Consider the following 14,926-nt stretch of genomic DNA (forward strand, 5'->3'; position numbering starts at 1 on the left):
TAACTAAATCCAAGGTTTTTTGTGTGTTTGGCCAATGTTAACCAAACCTTCATCAATTCTAACTTTTACTACATCCAGGAAATATGGGAAGGATCTGGCACCCAGTAATTTAGGGGAAGCTGACCCCCCTCAAAAACAAGTCCTGCCAGACATTTGAGTGTTTTTTTGGATAGAGTTACAAGCTGTTAGATCAGGGGAATGCTGTAGACATAGTGTATCTTGATTTCAGTAAGGCTTTTAGCAAAGTCCACCAGGACATTCTAGTGAGAAATCTGGTAAAAACTGGATTGAACAAAGTGATTGTTTGGTGGATTTGGAGCTGGTTCTCCAACCAAACCCAAAGAGTGCTCACTAATGGTTCCTTGTCATCCTGAGGGGAAAAGTGATAAGTGGATTGATGCAGGGTTCTGTACTAGGCCTGTTGTTGTTCAGCGTCGTTATAAATAACTTGGATGAAGGTATCAAATTTGTAGGTGACACCAAACTGGGAGTGGGTAGATATTGCCACTGACGACTGAAGCTGAATTCAATATGACCTGAACAGATTGGAGAACTGGGCCAAAACTAATAAAATGAATGTTAATAGGGACAAATGTCAGGTTCTGCACTTAGGCAGGAAGACCCAGCTGCACAAATAAGATGGACACATGGCTTACTATCAGTACATGTGAAAAGGATCTCAGGGTCTTGGTGGACCTCAAGCTGAACGTGAGTCAACAGAGTGATGCAGTGGCAAAAAAAAGGCTAATGCTATTTTAGGCTGCAACAACAGAAGTATAGTATCCAGATCAAGGGAAGGTATAGTACCACTCTATTCTGCCTTGGTCAGACCACACCTGGAATACTGTGACCAGTTCTGGGGGCCACAATTTAAGAAGGATATTGACAAGCTGGAACATGGGCAGAGCACATACAGAGTTTGGAAACCAAGCCTTATGAGGAGTGTTTGAGGGAGTTGGATATGTTTAGCCTGGAAAAGAGGAGACTGGGAGTAGATATGATAGCCATCTTCAAATATCTCAAGGGCCTTTGAGGTTCCTTCCAACTCTACAATTCTATAATTCTGTGATTGAAGATTGAAGGCTGCAGAGCTGTGCTCACTTATTTGGAGTAAGCTCCATGGAAAACAATGGGACTTACGTTTGAGTAGACATGTATCAGATGGTCAGAACAAAAGGAAATGCCTACTGGTAAGATCAAGAAAGACCAAAGTGCTCCTTATATACAAATTCAAATACATTTGTTTTTGGACTACTCCAGTCTAATCTGAATGAGGGGAAACATCTAAATACAGTAATGCTCATGTGTGGATAAGCCTTAATGCCTTGACTAGAGCTTAGGCCTGTTACTGTGGAATACTGTATATCAGATTTCCTTTCTCAATTGCTTTTGTTCCTTGGCTTGCATCCCTTTTGTGATTTCCCAGGCACACGTGCTAAACTGTTGTTATTAGTTTTGGCACTTGCAAGAGCAAACAGTATGTAACACTGGAAAGTCCCCAGTGCTCTGTGGTCCATTCCATAAGTGTCTGGAAAAGCATCCACACGGATGTAAAACAGGGGCCATAACCAACATCAAAACACACACACACACAAAATCTAATATAATTTGAAGGAAATAAAAGGAAACGGATTGAATGACAAAGAACCACCACTTGAGAATTTATTGTAGAAAATGGAGTAAGATGCAGCAAATGTATTAGTTGCCTTAAAGTTACAGTTCCACAAGCTTGTACTTTAGAATTTGTTTAATCAGCTCAATCTTTCATGCAATACTTATTTAGGTTATCAACTTCAACTGTTTCAAAATCTGTCATTAGCACGTGCTTAATCATGAATAATACTTGTTGGAAGATATAACTATAGTTTAACATAACACCTTTAATTCTTTAAGTTTCCCTCATTTATATGCAGACAACAAAAACAAAATTCTATGCATAGAATTCCATGCAATTTTATCTTCCTCTCAAGTAACAGGCCCTTTAAATATTACGGAAGCCACGTGCAAGCTCTCTTTCCATAGTTTAGCATTGCATGCACTCATTCACTTCTTGCCTTCCTCCTCCAGCATGGCTGCAACAAGAGTGGAAGCTTTTGCTTCTATTTTCAGCTATCTGTGATTCCATGTTATGTCCAAGTCTGGGCAAAACAAGGTCGTTATTAACTATGGTTTATTGAAACAAGCCAACTTCAAGCAGTAGTTGTTACCATATTGCAATCAAGTAGCCACAGCTCCCAGTTCAGACATAACTAGAAACTATGGTTAGTTTAAAATGGAAGTGAAAGCTTTTGATCTCATCACAGCCGTGCCAGCAAAGGAAAGGGGACAGGTTAGATGAACCCAAAGCTTCTACGTGTATTGGGTAAAGTGCAGTGGCGTAGCGTGGGGGGTGCAGGGGGGCCGGCTGCACCGGGGGTTAGGGTTAGGGGGCGCAAATCCACGGGTTGGGGGCGCAAATTACTTGCCTTGCCCCGGGTGCTGACAACCCACACTACGCCACTGGTAAAGTATGATGACGTTATGTGGAACCCTGGCCAATGCATGAAGAATTCCTACATTTTTATTTCAGAAGTCTTTATCTGGAAACATATATTGCTGCTTCCTCCAATTTTCAGGAGATGGAGCTCATGTATTACAAATACCAGATTCCTCTTCATATATTTATGGCATTCTGTTTAATTTTTATCAATTCCTCACATACACCTAATTCTTTTTGTGAGATTATTGATATACCAAATATTTTTTTTGAGAAAATACTCCTTGAACATTTGTATCTAAGTTTGGTTTTAACCTTTTTTAAGGTGCAGTAGTTATAGGGAAAACAAGATAATCATTTGGAAGAAAGTAATATGTGAATGTATTTTATTCCAGTGGGAGGTTTAAAAAAAATGCAAAGAATTGGAGTTTTGAGCATAGTTACATGAAACTATGCTCAAAACTCCAATTCTTTGCATTTTTTTAAACCTCCCATTGGAATTTCTTAATAACTTTTCAGTAGCTTTCATTACGAGAAACACTTATCTTCTGACATTATTGGGATAGTGGAAGCGGCACATTCTGCATCAGGATTTGATTAATTCTCCAAGGCTTTGCACATGTATGAACCTGTTCCTAGTATTAAAGACTCCAGCATGGAATCCAGATGTCTAGATGAATGTATTTTTCAAATGTCCAGATGAACATTCCAGATCTGTGAGACATCTAGTGGACAAAAACTGGTCGTCATCGTCATCGTCGTCGTCCCCATTTCAGTGTAGAACCATTTTTCTTCAACACCCAGAGGGTGATGTTTTCTGTTTTGAAACTCATTCATTTTTTAATGTGTTGATGTTTTGAGTTCCTGGGGGCATCCACCCCCTCAAAAAAAGGAACCAATATTATGTCCGGATCAGGTTTTGTTTCTTACCTTGTGCATACACATGTGTTTAACAGCCTGCTATTATTTTCACTCCAGTATAACTGCTGTTTTAAGCTGTCTGAATCCCCATCTATGATTATTTTGACATTTAAACTTGCAAATTGTGACAGCCTTCTCCTCCTCACTAGCTGTGTATTACAGTGTGCGCCACCTCTCTGATATGTATAGCTGGCGGAGCTCTGCTTGCTTCCAAAAACAGACCAATTTATTTTATGCTCAGTGATTTGGGCCAGGTTGTGGAGCGATGTCGGGAATTCAATGTAAACTGTGCTGTCTAGGCAAACATGCTAATAGTGCTGCTTGAGTCCCTCCATTTATACACATAATTCAACTTACTTCAACACTGATGATGGGGCAACGTCCTGCAATGTACCTGTTGGCAGTAGGCTAGGTTAGGAGACAGGTTAGCTTAAGGGGAAATGGTAGAGGGCTGATTTCATCCCTGGCATTTACTGCCTGAGGCAAGTGCCTCATTCTACCTAATGGTAAAGGTAAAGGTACCCCTGACCATTAGGTCCAGTCGCGGATGACTCTGGGGTTGCGGCGTTCATCTCGCTCAGCCGAGAAAGACGGCGTTTTGTCCACAGACAGCTTCCAGGTCATGTGGCCAGCATGACTAAGCAGCTTCTGGAGTAACCAGAGCAGCACACGAAAACACTGTTTACCTTCCCACCAGAGCAGTACTTATTTATCAACTTGCACTTGACGTGCTTTCGAACTGCTAGGTGGGCAGGAGCTGGGACTGAACAACAGGAGCTCATGCCATCATGGGGATTCGAACCACCGACCTTCTGATCAGCAAGCCCTAGGCTCAGTGGTTTAGACCACAGCACCACCCACATCCATAGCTGTCAACTTACAGATTTGAAAATAAAGGACCAGCAGCCTTGAAAATAAGGGACCAGCAGCCAAAATAAGGGACCTGCAGCCTCACCTGTTCCAGGCACTCCAGTCTTCCTGTCCTCCTGCAGTCTGGTCAAACTCATGCTGGTAGCTTCGAGAACACTGTCCAACCAACTTTGTAACCAGAGGTTCAACTGAATAGAATCTGAATCACATGCACCACAAGGCCTATGCAGCCTCAACTTAAGATGGCTCCCTGGCCTGGCTTTGCACTTCAAAGTTTGCAGCAGCATGTGCAACAAAATGGCGTCCAGCATTCAAAAACCCCCTCAGCTTGCATTAACTAGCCAAACACAAGGCATGCAAGCTCCACCCCCCCAGTCGTTCTTAGACTTCTTATTGGGTGAGCAACACAGCCAAGCAACACAGTTGGAGCCTCCCTCCTCCCTGGCGGGCAGGGAGGGAGGGAGAGGAGCTGCTTCCTTTGAAATTTAAGGGACATCATTTAAGGGACATCCATCAATAAGGGACAGCAGCGGGGCACGGCGCTGGAATAAGGGACTGTCCCTTCAAATAAGGGACACTTGACAGCTATGCCCGCGTCCCTCTATTAGTGTCTATGATAGGGGTGATGAATCCCTGGTCTGCTGGTCTGATCCAGCCTGCCAAGGCTTTCTCGGTGACATGCCAGACCTCCTTGTCCAGTTTTCCATTGTGTTGCAGCCCTGCCAGTTTTCTTTCTCATCAGATCACCCTCATTATCTGATTAGCAGGGAGAGGTGATCTCTGAACCCATCATGGCGCTAGGACTGAGGGGAAAAGGAGAATTCTGTGTCTGTATGTGTGTCCTGTTTGTGCATATAGACTGTGTAATATAATGATTTGTCCAGCCCTTTGATTTATCCTGGGACATGATGAAGGATAAGCTTGTGGCAATTATACCAATGTCATTTTAGCCCCAGGGAACAAACATCAAGATCAGCACCTTTTGGGAACAGTCACAACATGAGACCTCATCAAGCAGCTTTACAGGGAAACGGTGGGCCATCTTGTTTGTGGTTAACAACTGAGAAACAGGAGATTAATTTGCAGTTTAGGGATGGAAACAGGAGGGGCTTCGCTGCATGAGGCCTGCACTGCCATTAACACCAATAAGAGAAGAAAAAGAGTGTTGTCTTTGTGGCAGCCCGCTCCCCAACCCATAAGAGTCCTGCGTGGGGAGCCTTGCCTAGAACATTAGCCAAGCAAACGTGATGGGTTTCAGCTAGCCAGTGACGAAATAATAGAACTCCTCCATCGTTTACCTACTGTATGGTGCATCCTTGATTGGATAAAAGCTGGTTTGTTTTAAAATGAGCTCTTCACATATTTTCAGTAATGCCTTGGCTGCAAAGATGAGTAAAGATTCTGATAGGAATCAGACCCCAACAAGGGAAGATATCTGGGATCTACAGCCACTTGAATCTGTGACAAATCCTTTTCTTGTTGTTGTTGTTTAGTCGTTTAGTCGTGTCCGACTCTTCTTGACCCCCTGGACCAGAGCACGCCAGGCACTCCTGTCTTCCACTGCCTCCCGCAGGTTGGTCAAACTCATGTTTGTAGCTTCGAGAACACTGTCCAACCATTTCGTCCTCTGTCGTCCCCTTCTTCTTGTGCCCTCCATCTTTCCCAACATCAGGGTCTTTTCCAGGGAGTCTTCTCTTCTCATGAGGTGGCCAAAGTATTGGAGCCTCAGCTTCAGGATCTGTCCTTCCAGTGAGCACTCAGGGCTGATTTCCTTAAGAATGGAGAGGTTTCAAATCCTTTAGGTAGGCATTACTGCCTCCAGCACTTGCCAGAGGTCATGATGGACAATCCAGAGAATAAGCAACAAAGAGCTTAACCGATTTCTTTCTGCATAAGGCCCGAGGCCACATTATCAGATGCCATGAAATGTTTTCTGCAGCTGTGTGTGTGTGTATGCAAACAAACACACTTGTGGATTTTGTAAGCACAAGGGGCCAAATGACTGTGAGGTGCAGTTTGTGACTGTTCTGTCCAAGCAAAATTAAGCACTGTGATATTCACAACAACAGTAGCGCAAAACAGTTGCCCCCTGTCCGTTATTTCACAGAACGTTTCCTTTTCTTGGGTCATTTAAATAATTTGTTGTCGCTAGTCTAAAGATTTGGGGAATAAATATTGCTTTTTAATGTAATGTGTCGGCTCTACATGCAATCCACAGGTGATAATTCCAGAGTAGTATGGCATTCGTGGCGAGATCTGGCACCTCTTTTTCTATAAAAATAGCACTGATAGGTAGATAGATAGATCAATAGATCCCACTGCTGAATATTGACTGATGATGGTCACACATTTCATGCACATGATATAGCTGTGCATTCATAGCTGTCAACCTTCCCTTTTTTTGCGGGAAATTCCCTTATTCCAGCGCCGTTTTCCGCTGCTTCCCACTGCTATCCCAGATTGTTAGACATCCCGTAGACTGTCCCCGGGATAGGTGAGGCTGCTGATCCCTTATTTCCAAGGCTGATTCCTTATTTTCAAATCTGAAAGTTGACAGCTATGTGTGCATTACACTGTGGCAGGGCCCATTCATAAGTTGTTGGACACCAGCTCCTCTCAGGTCCAGCCAGCATAGCCAGTGGTGAGAGATCATGGGGTCCAGCAATATCTGTAAGGGAGGGACAGCTTACCTACCCAGGTTTTAAAGTATAACTATTCAAAGCACTTTCTGAAAATCCTCAAGTTCTTGCATTATATAACCCAGTGGATTACAGTCCCTACACTCGACTGCTTTGTCTACTCCATCTTATTTTTTCCTTAATACAGTGAGCCAGAACGCTTATTATCCTCTGTTAAAATAATAGCAATCTTTTGATATTTGAAACGACAGGAAATCAGCATATTAAGATACTGTAAATAAGTTCTTAGTATATTATGCCAATCAAGTTAAAGGTCCCCACCTGCTGGGAAAGATGAGACTCAATATGGTTTCTGCTGGTAAAAGATCTCTTGTGGTTTTGTATTACACTGTTAATGTGTGGGGTCAACGAGCATGGCGCGTTCTTTTTTTTTTTAGCCTTTTATCTGCCAATGTCCATTAAGCTTATAGGGAGCTAGATATGATCTGAGGAACTTCATGACATATGAGCCTGTTCATAATTTTCCAAAGCTTGTCCTTGATTTGAATGCACATGATTAAGAGATAACTCTCTTCTTGAAAGGTGTTTTTAATAATCGGAATAATCCATAATACATCTCTCTCCTTCCTTTTGAATCTTAAAAAAGTCTCGATCTAAAAAATTAAAAAATGTCTCGATCACATTTTCGGAACACACTGAAATGAATATATTGTTGTAAAGAGGCCTAGCCTAGGAAAACATTGGTAATTTAAGGAGCAGATGGAGGAAAACCTGTTTCTCTCCGCTGCACTACTTCAGACTGCAGGTGGAGGAATCATGTACATGAATGCTCTTCCACTCAAATAAATCCCTGCCTGGGAAATTTAGATACCAGAGGAAAGGGCACCGTACTAGGCCAGTGGCCTTCCCCACAGCAGCTACTTTTCTATATTTATGTATTCAGATCATAGCTGTCAACTGTCCCTTATTTGGCAGGAAACTCCCTTATCCCAGCGCCTATCTCCCTATGTCCCGCTGCTGTCCCTTACTGATGATGCCCCTTAAATTTCCCGGGTTTCAAAGGAAGCAGCTCCTCTCCCTCCCTCCCTCCCTGCCAGCCAGGGAGGAGGGAGGCTCCAGCTGTGTTGCTTGGCTGCCCGGTCTGCCCCCCTCCGGCCTCCTCTCACCAGCCCCGGCCCCCGGGAGCCCCTCCCCGCAGGGACTGGCGGGAGCTTCCGGCCCTTCTGCCACCATCCTCCTTGCGGTTGCCAAACTGAGCATCTCTGCCTGGGGCCTCTCCTCTGCCCGCTGCTGCCGCTCCCGCTAGGCCACACTGCGGCTGCCCCACCAAAGGACCCGGATGAAATGGGCAGCCTGGTGCGCCCTATGAATTGCTGAGGAGCCTTGAGAGGAGAGTGAGGGCAACCATAGAGAAAGCAGTTCAGAGAGAGGTGAAGGAGGCGTGGGCAGGTGTTCCAAGGGCTAACCATAGAGGGGGAAAGCGGAAGAAGGACCGCAAGCACTTCTCCCATAGATTTGCAGTGGTAGACTAGCATAGATGGGTTTACTTCGGGCGCTATTCCCCCCCCCTCCTCCCGCCCCGCCTGATGGAACTCAGAGCTGCAGATGGAGCACAAGAGAAAAGATACAGAACTGCAGCAGCATCTTCGTAGCTTGGACTTCGTTTTGCACGAAAAGTGGTTGCTGCTTGTAGTTATTTGATTGCAGTGTTTCATCAGCTGGTGTCTTGAGCAGCAACCTCTGGAAACGAAGGGCTAAAAGCCGGCGCTGCTCTCCAAAATTATCTGGTCCCTTTTAACTTCGTAATTCAGCTGGTTGACTAAAATCCCTTATTTTGGCTGCTGATCCCTTATTTTCAAGGCTGCTGGTCCCTTATTTTCAAATCTGTAAGTTGAGAGCTATGATTCAGATATGTGAGCTCACACCTGCAATCTAAAGGGCTCCCTCTCAGAAGACGATTTACCTAGCAGTTGTGTATAAGAACTAGGCAATATAATCACTAAGCACCTTGAGCAAACAAAACAGATAAAGCTGCTGAACTGTGGGGTAAGGAAAAGCACCGTGCTTGGGATTTGGCAGCAATATCATCATGCACACATATGCAAACCTTTTCTGCTAAGTTCTAACCTGCCATCTTGACCCGCTTGCGACACCCTCCGCCCTGATGCTCCCTTTGGTTTTCTCGGATAAATTATGGCAGCAAGAAATGCCAGCCCGGCAAACAGGAGTGCTTAGAAACAGAGAAATGTGTGTGGCAACAAACGCCAGTTTAGAGGGCTGAAAAAGCAGAAAAAAAATATTTGTGCTTCAAATAATAGACCGTAGTTTTGTGGTGAAAAGACACAAACAGATTCATCGATCTACTGGAAAAATGTATTGCTTTCATTCTCTCTCACACAGCTCTTTCAATAAAGCCCTTAAGATTATTGTTAAATACGTGAAAGTACATGAGTAATATCTAGACCTTTTTATATAAAAAAAAACTAGCAGGGGTTGGGTTTAAAGGGCAGAGGGGGCATTTTTAATAGTTTGCTGTACTCTTTCAGGGCCAGCCCAAGACATTTTTCTGCCTGAAGCAGAGCAGAAAATGGTGCGGACACATCCCATGAACAGTCTGCGTGGTAGTCAAGAGCAGCTGAGTAATTTTGGTCCTGAGGTAAAAAATCCCACAAGGATTGATCCCCCACCCATTGTGACGGTAAGAAGAAATAAAATAAATTGTATCACAGCCATTTGCCTCCCATTCATGACAAGCAAAAACAGTGGCCTGAGGCAGCCACCTCATCCATCTAATGATAGGGCCGGTCCTCACTTCCTTCATCCTGTCTACTGTGTCCCAACTGTGCTTCCATTGCCTCAGTTCTTCAGGGTGTGGGTGTGGTGAGCGTGTGGATATAGATCCACTGGAAAGACCTGGTTCAAAAATCACCATTCAGACATTAGACACACTTGGACCGATCACTCACTCTCTCAGCCTATTCTGCTTCACAGGATTGTTGTGAGGGTAAAACATACGCACTACCCTGGGCTCTCTGTGGGCCACTGGTTTAAAAATCAAATAAACCGCCATGGTTCTGAACAAAATAAATGCACCTAAATTGACTGAATGTTTGTGAGGTGCATTCAAAATAAGCCCAGTATTATAGTCATCAAATGATAAAATCTGTGTTTCTATTGAAACCAGTTTGATTTCCCTGCCTTCCTAGTTCCTTAACCTCAAATTCTCATGTCATTTTAAGAGCCAGACAGCAAATTGGGATGAATTGGAATCTGAGTCACTCCAGTGCCCTTAATGCAGTTCTATTGCATTGAGCCCATGAAGATTTGGATTGCAGACAAGTGTTAAAGCTCACATTAATACTAAACAAGGTGTCAGGAAGTATGATAGCAAAAATATACACATTATTATGGTAAAAATTCCAGAAAATAGAAGCAGGGGGAGGGGGAAATTGAAGCCTGCCTAGATAGACACATACACTCCCCCAATTGTTTATTTTGTTCTTCACTGGCACCTTTCTGAAATGTCAGATTATAACCTTAATCAACAATGTAAAACCCTATTGGTTTTTTATTAGTACAGTCGTACCTTGGAAGCTGAATGCCTTGGCTCCCAAACAAATTGGCTCCCAAATGTACCCGGAAGTGAGTGTTCCAGTTTTTGAATGATATTCGAAAGCAGAACATCTAGCGCGGCTTCCAATTGGCTGCAGGACACTCCTGCAGCCAATTGGAAGCCACACTTTGGTTTTCAAACAGTTCTGGGAGTCGAACGGACTCCCGGAAGGCATTCTGTTCGAAAACCAAGGTACCACTGTAATTTGAAGAAAGCCACATTTGTTTTCATGATGCTATAGCCTGAATAAAAAGCAAGAAATAAAAATGCAGGGCTTTGTAAAGCATCATGTTTTTCTACATTTAGATAATGTAGATTTAGATAATGGTAATATTGCATTTTATTTTGCTCGTCCAAACTCCGAATTGCACATCAGAAAACAAATATTTTTGAACTTTGAGAAAGAATCTTAGATGAGCTTCTGATATATCAGAAGGATAGCATTCAGAAAGGCCTTGACTTTTCAAGAGAACCTTGACTGGGCATTCTGCCATTTTAATAGAGAAATACCAAAGAGGTGAACCTTGCAGCTTGCCAAATATGTGGAGACAGTTGGACACTCCTGTGAACTTCATTCCCAAGTTCTCTTGCTTGCTAGGCTCCATACATATTCGAGCAATCGCGCATTATATTGAGTTTTGCATGATGGAATCAACCCATTTACTTTCCCACCTATTAGCAGAAGGGGGCTATAACTCACCATAAATGAGTTTTGACAGGACCATTGATTTCCTGACTGAAGAAATAGGTGTACCTTTTCATTTTGTCTACCTTGTTGCCAGTGTCTGCGCTCCAGTTGTCTCAGAGGATCAATAGAAGGTCTCTTCTATGGTTACGACTGGGGCGGTGGTTTGTCAATTAAATGGCACAGCACAGCAGGATTTAGGAGAACATTGCTCACGGGGAGCCATGTCTGAGAGCTAGAAACCGAGCTGTAGGAACACTTTCCCCACTTGGTGCTCCTCTGCCGGGAACACTTGTCAGTCACGAGCAACTGAAAATAGCAGAGTGAGTTCATAGTGCAGCTGCTAAAAATATAAGGGAAAAGATAGCCAACAAGTGCTCTGGGTTATGGGGTTCTAAAGCAGGCAGACGAGAAGGCACAGGGAAAGTCAAACTTAGTGGTCTCAAATTTGGTTTCACATTCTGTACTTGACAGTATGAAACTCTACATTGCCGATAGCTTGCTACAAGTCATGGGGTGAAGAAAAACTTGTAGAAGCAGATTTGTTATAATTTATTATAAAAACTATAACCCATCCTTCAAATAGTGTCTCAGGGTGTTAATAATAATAATAATAATAATAATTTATTTATACCCCGCCTATCCGGCTGGGTTTCCCCAGCAAAATGATAGTACAGTAAAAGCATTTAGAAAGCATAAGCACAGAAGTTAAAAGAAATGGGGTTTGAAACCTAGAGAAGAGCAGCGTACAAACTTCAAAACAATAAAACGGTTTTAAACGGAAATTATTATCATTATTATTATTAATTTTATTTATACCCTCTCCCCCACACACATCTGGCTGGGTTTCCCCAGCCACTCTGGGGAAGGTGTGGGAGGAAAGAACAAAAAGGGGAGTTAATTTACTTTGCTGTAGAAGTTGCTCAGGATTGAGCGCCACACTGGAAATATATCCTAAGCCAAAGGAGTGCAGCGTTGTGTGGATTTCAGTACAACAGAATTAGCAAAATTTGTACTGTGAACTTGGCAAATGCAGTTTACATCTAAAATCAGAAGCATTGCTTAATGGCAAATACTGTACGTACGTTATGGAGAAAAGTTTCTTGAAAATAAAAGAAAGAACAATCCTAGCATAGTTCCAGTAATTCTACTGGAAATTTTTTTTTAATGGTAAGATAACAGTCACAGATCTTATGTTTGACTGCCAAGAGATGGAAACTAAGAGAAAGCTTATCTATTCATTGATTTTTGGGAGGGGAGGGGTTAAATGTGTTGCCAGGTAGACGAAGCTTTTCCCTTCTGCAAAGTGGGTATTTTGTCATTGGTAACACAGCTGGCTTGGCGACAGATACAAAAGTTGTTTACCATCAATGAAATGGGTGGTTTGTGAAAGGCCACGTATGTATTAGGGTTATGGTTAGGGCAGGTATGTCCCAAGTCCGTTTCAGGGGCCTAAACCCTAAAAAGCTCAACAACTTCAATTCTAAAACAATGTCAATAACTTTGGTCCACCCTTTGGTCAGCCTTCAAATCTGGCCCTCTTTGAAAAAATTTGGACTCCACTGGGTTAGGGTTAGGGTGCATAAGCAGCCATTTTGTGACATCTTTATAAATGACTTGGATGAAGGAATTGAGCGGATGCTCATCAAATTTGCAGATGACACCAAACTGAGAGGTAGCTAATGCCACAGAAGACAGAATCAGAATTCAAAATTACATTAAAATTGGAGAACTGGGCCGAACTAACAAAGTGAATTTCAGTAGGGACAGATGTAAGGTTCTGCACTTAAGCAGGAAGAACCAGATGCACAAATAAGATGGGTGACACCTGGCTTACTAGTAGTATATGTGAAAAGGATGTAGGGGTTTTTAGTGGATCACATGCTTCTAGGTAGCATCTACAGTGTCCAGATCAAGGGAAGTAATAGTACCACTTTATTCTGCCTTGGTCAGAATACTGTGTCTAGTTCTGGGTGCCACAATTTAAGGATATTGACAAGCTGGAACATATGCAGAGGAGGGCAGCTAAGATGATCAAGGGTCTGGAAACCAAGCCTTACGAGGAACAACTGAAGGAGCTGAGTATGTTTAGCCTGGAAAAGAGGAGACTGAGAACAGCTATGATAGCCATCTTCAAAGATCTCAAGGGTTGTCACGTGGAAGATGGAGCAAACCTGTTTTCTCCAGCTCTGGAGGGTAGGCTTCAAGTCACAAGAAAGGAGATTCCACCTAAACATCAGGAAAAAACTTTCTGACATTAAGAGCTGTTTGACAGTGGAACCGTCTCCTTCTGGAGTTTGCGGACTGGTCTTCCTTGGAGGTTTTTCAGCAGAGGTGAATGGCCATTTGTCATGGATGCTTTAGCTGAGATTTCCCTTGGCGTCCCTTCCAACTCCACAATTCTAAGATTCTATAAGAGCAGCCCAGGTCTAGCAGCCCAACTTTCTGTTTTCCCAGAGGCCAGCCAGATGCCTGTGAGAAGACCACCAAGCATGGAGTGAAATAAGTATGTTCCTGTCTGCCCCAAATTTGCAATGGTGACAACTTACACAATTCTCAAAATTCCAAATGAGCCCATAGATTCAAGAGGTTGTGGAGCCCTGTTACACAGGAAGAAAGTTGTGAAGCTACAGGAATGCAATTTGTATCTTAATAACAGGCCAACTCCCTGAAGGCAGAATCAAGCAGTATTCCTGCTAAAGTTTTCTCTACACTGCAAAAAAGTTGACTTTCAAGTATAGTAATACCTGTGTTATGTTCCATGGAGAACACCGTGTAAATGAACTGTTAGGAACTTGTGTGCACACCCTCTTCCTGTGTTACCTGGGCCAAGGCTTTGCCTGAACATATCTTTTGGCAGAATGCATTATACTGAGTCATCACTTCTGTGGTTACTTGCTGGAAGGAATGGTCCAAAGATTATTCATGTGTATTATCTTATATCTTTTTATTTGGATGTAGAAATTTGCATGGTTACCATCCGTTGAAAGACTGCCTCTGCTGTCTGCTTCAAAAAGAAAACAAGTTGTAGCCTTCCAGGTTGTATATGTGCAATGCTCTTCCATTTCTCAATACCTACAAGGGCAGGCCTATACCTCAGTCATGCAAACAAATCCAAGTTCTGCTGTCTGTGGGGAGGAAGTTGGACCTATGTTCCATTAAAGCACATACAGGTAACCCCCCCCCCCTTTACACGCATTCAATATGTGCGTGACTATGTACGGTATATGTGCTTCGCCTGACGCAAATTTTAAAAATCGCTAAAACGGCCCTCAGAAGAGGCACAAAGAAGTAGAAAAGGCGCGAAACATCACCTAGCAATCCCACGGGCCTTTGCATTTGCAATCCCAACCAAGAGCCCTTCCACTGACCATTGAAGCCTGTGGAGAGCTGGAGTTTGAGGAAAGTTGGGGGAGAGCGAATGTGTTGGCGTTCTGGGAGGAATTTCTTTGAGATGGCACCTAAACACACAGCACTGTCATCTTCCTTGGGTGATGGCAAACCCAAGAGGCAGAGAATGGTGCTCACGTCGGAGAAATCGGAAGTGCGGGACTGTTTGCAAGCCCACACAAACAGTCCCCTTTGCAGCAGCAGATGAGTCCTAGGCAAAGTTCAGAGACTTGCCTGGCCTGCTTTTATGCTCAGTTAGCTCAGTTGGTAGGGACGCAGGTGGCGCTGTGGTCTAAACCAGAGCCTAGGGCTTGCCGATCTGAAGGTTGGCA

The 14,926-nt window shown here is 43.4% G+C and overlaps 1 long non-coding RNA gene across 1 annotated transcript in view; it reads left to right on the forward strand.

Annotated features, from left to right (window-relative positions):
• The window catches only part of LOC309379079, a 34,862-nt gene that overhangs the window by 7,871 nt on the left and 12,065 nt on the right, over window positions 1–14,926 (forward strand). The window contains exon 2 of the long non-coding RNA XR_014172352.1: window positions 9,453–9,604. This is a non-coding gene — a long non-coding RNA (uncharacterized lncRNA). The remainder of the gene's footprint in view (window positions 1–9,452; window positions 9,605–14,926) is intronic.

The sequence above is a fragment of the Podarcis melisellensis genome, assembly GCF_964234715.1.
Source record: "Podarcis melisellensis genome assembly, chromosome: 10".
Classification (NCBI taxonomy): Eukaryota; Metazoa; Chordata; class Lepidosauria; order Squamata; family Lacertidae; genus Podarcis; species Podarcis melisellensis.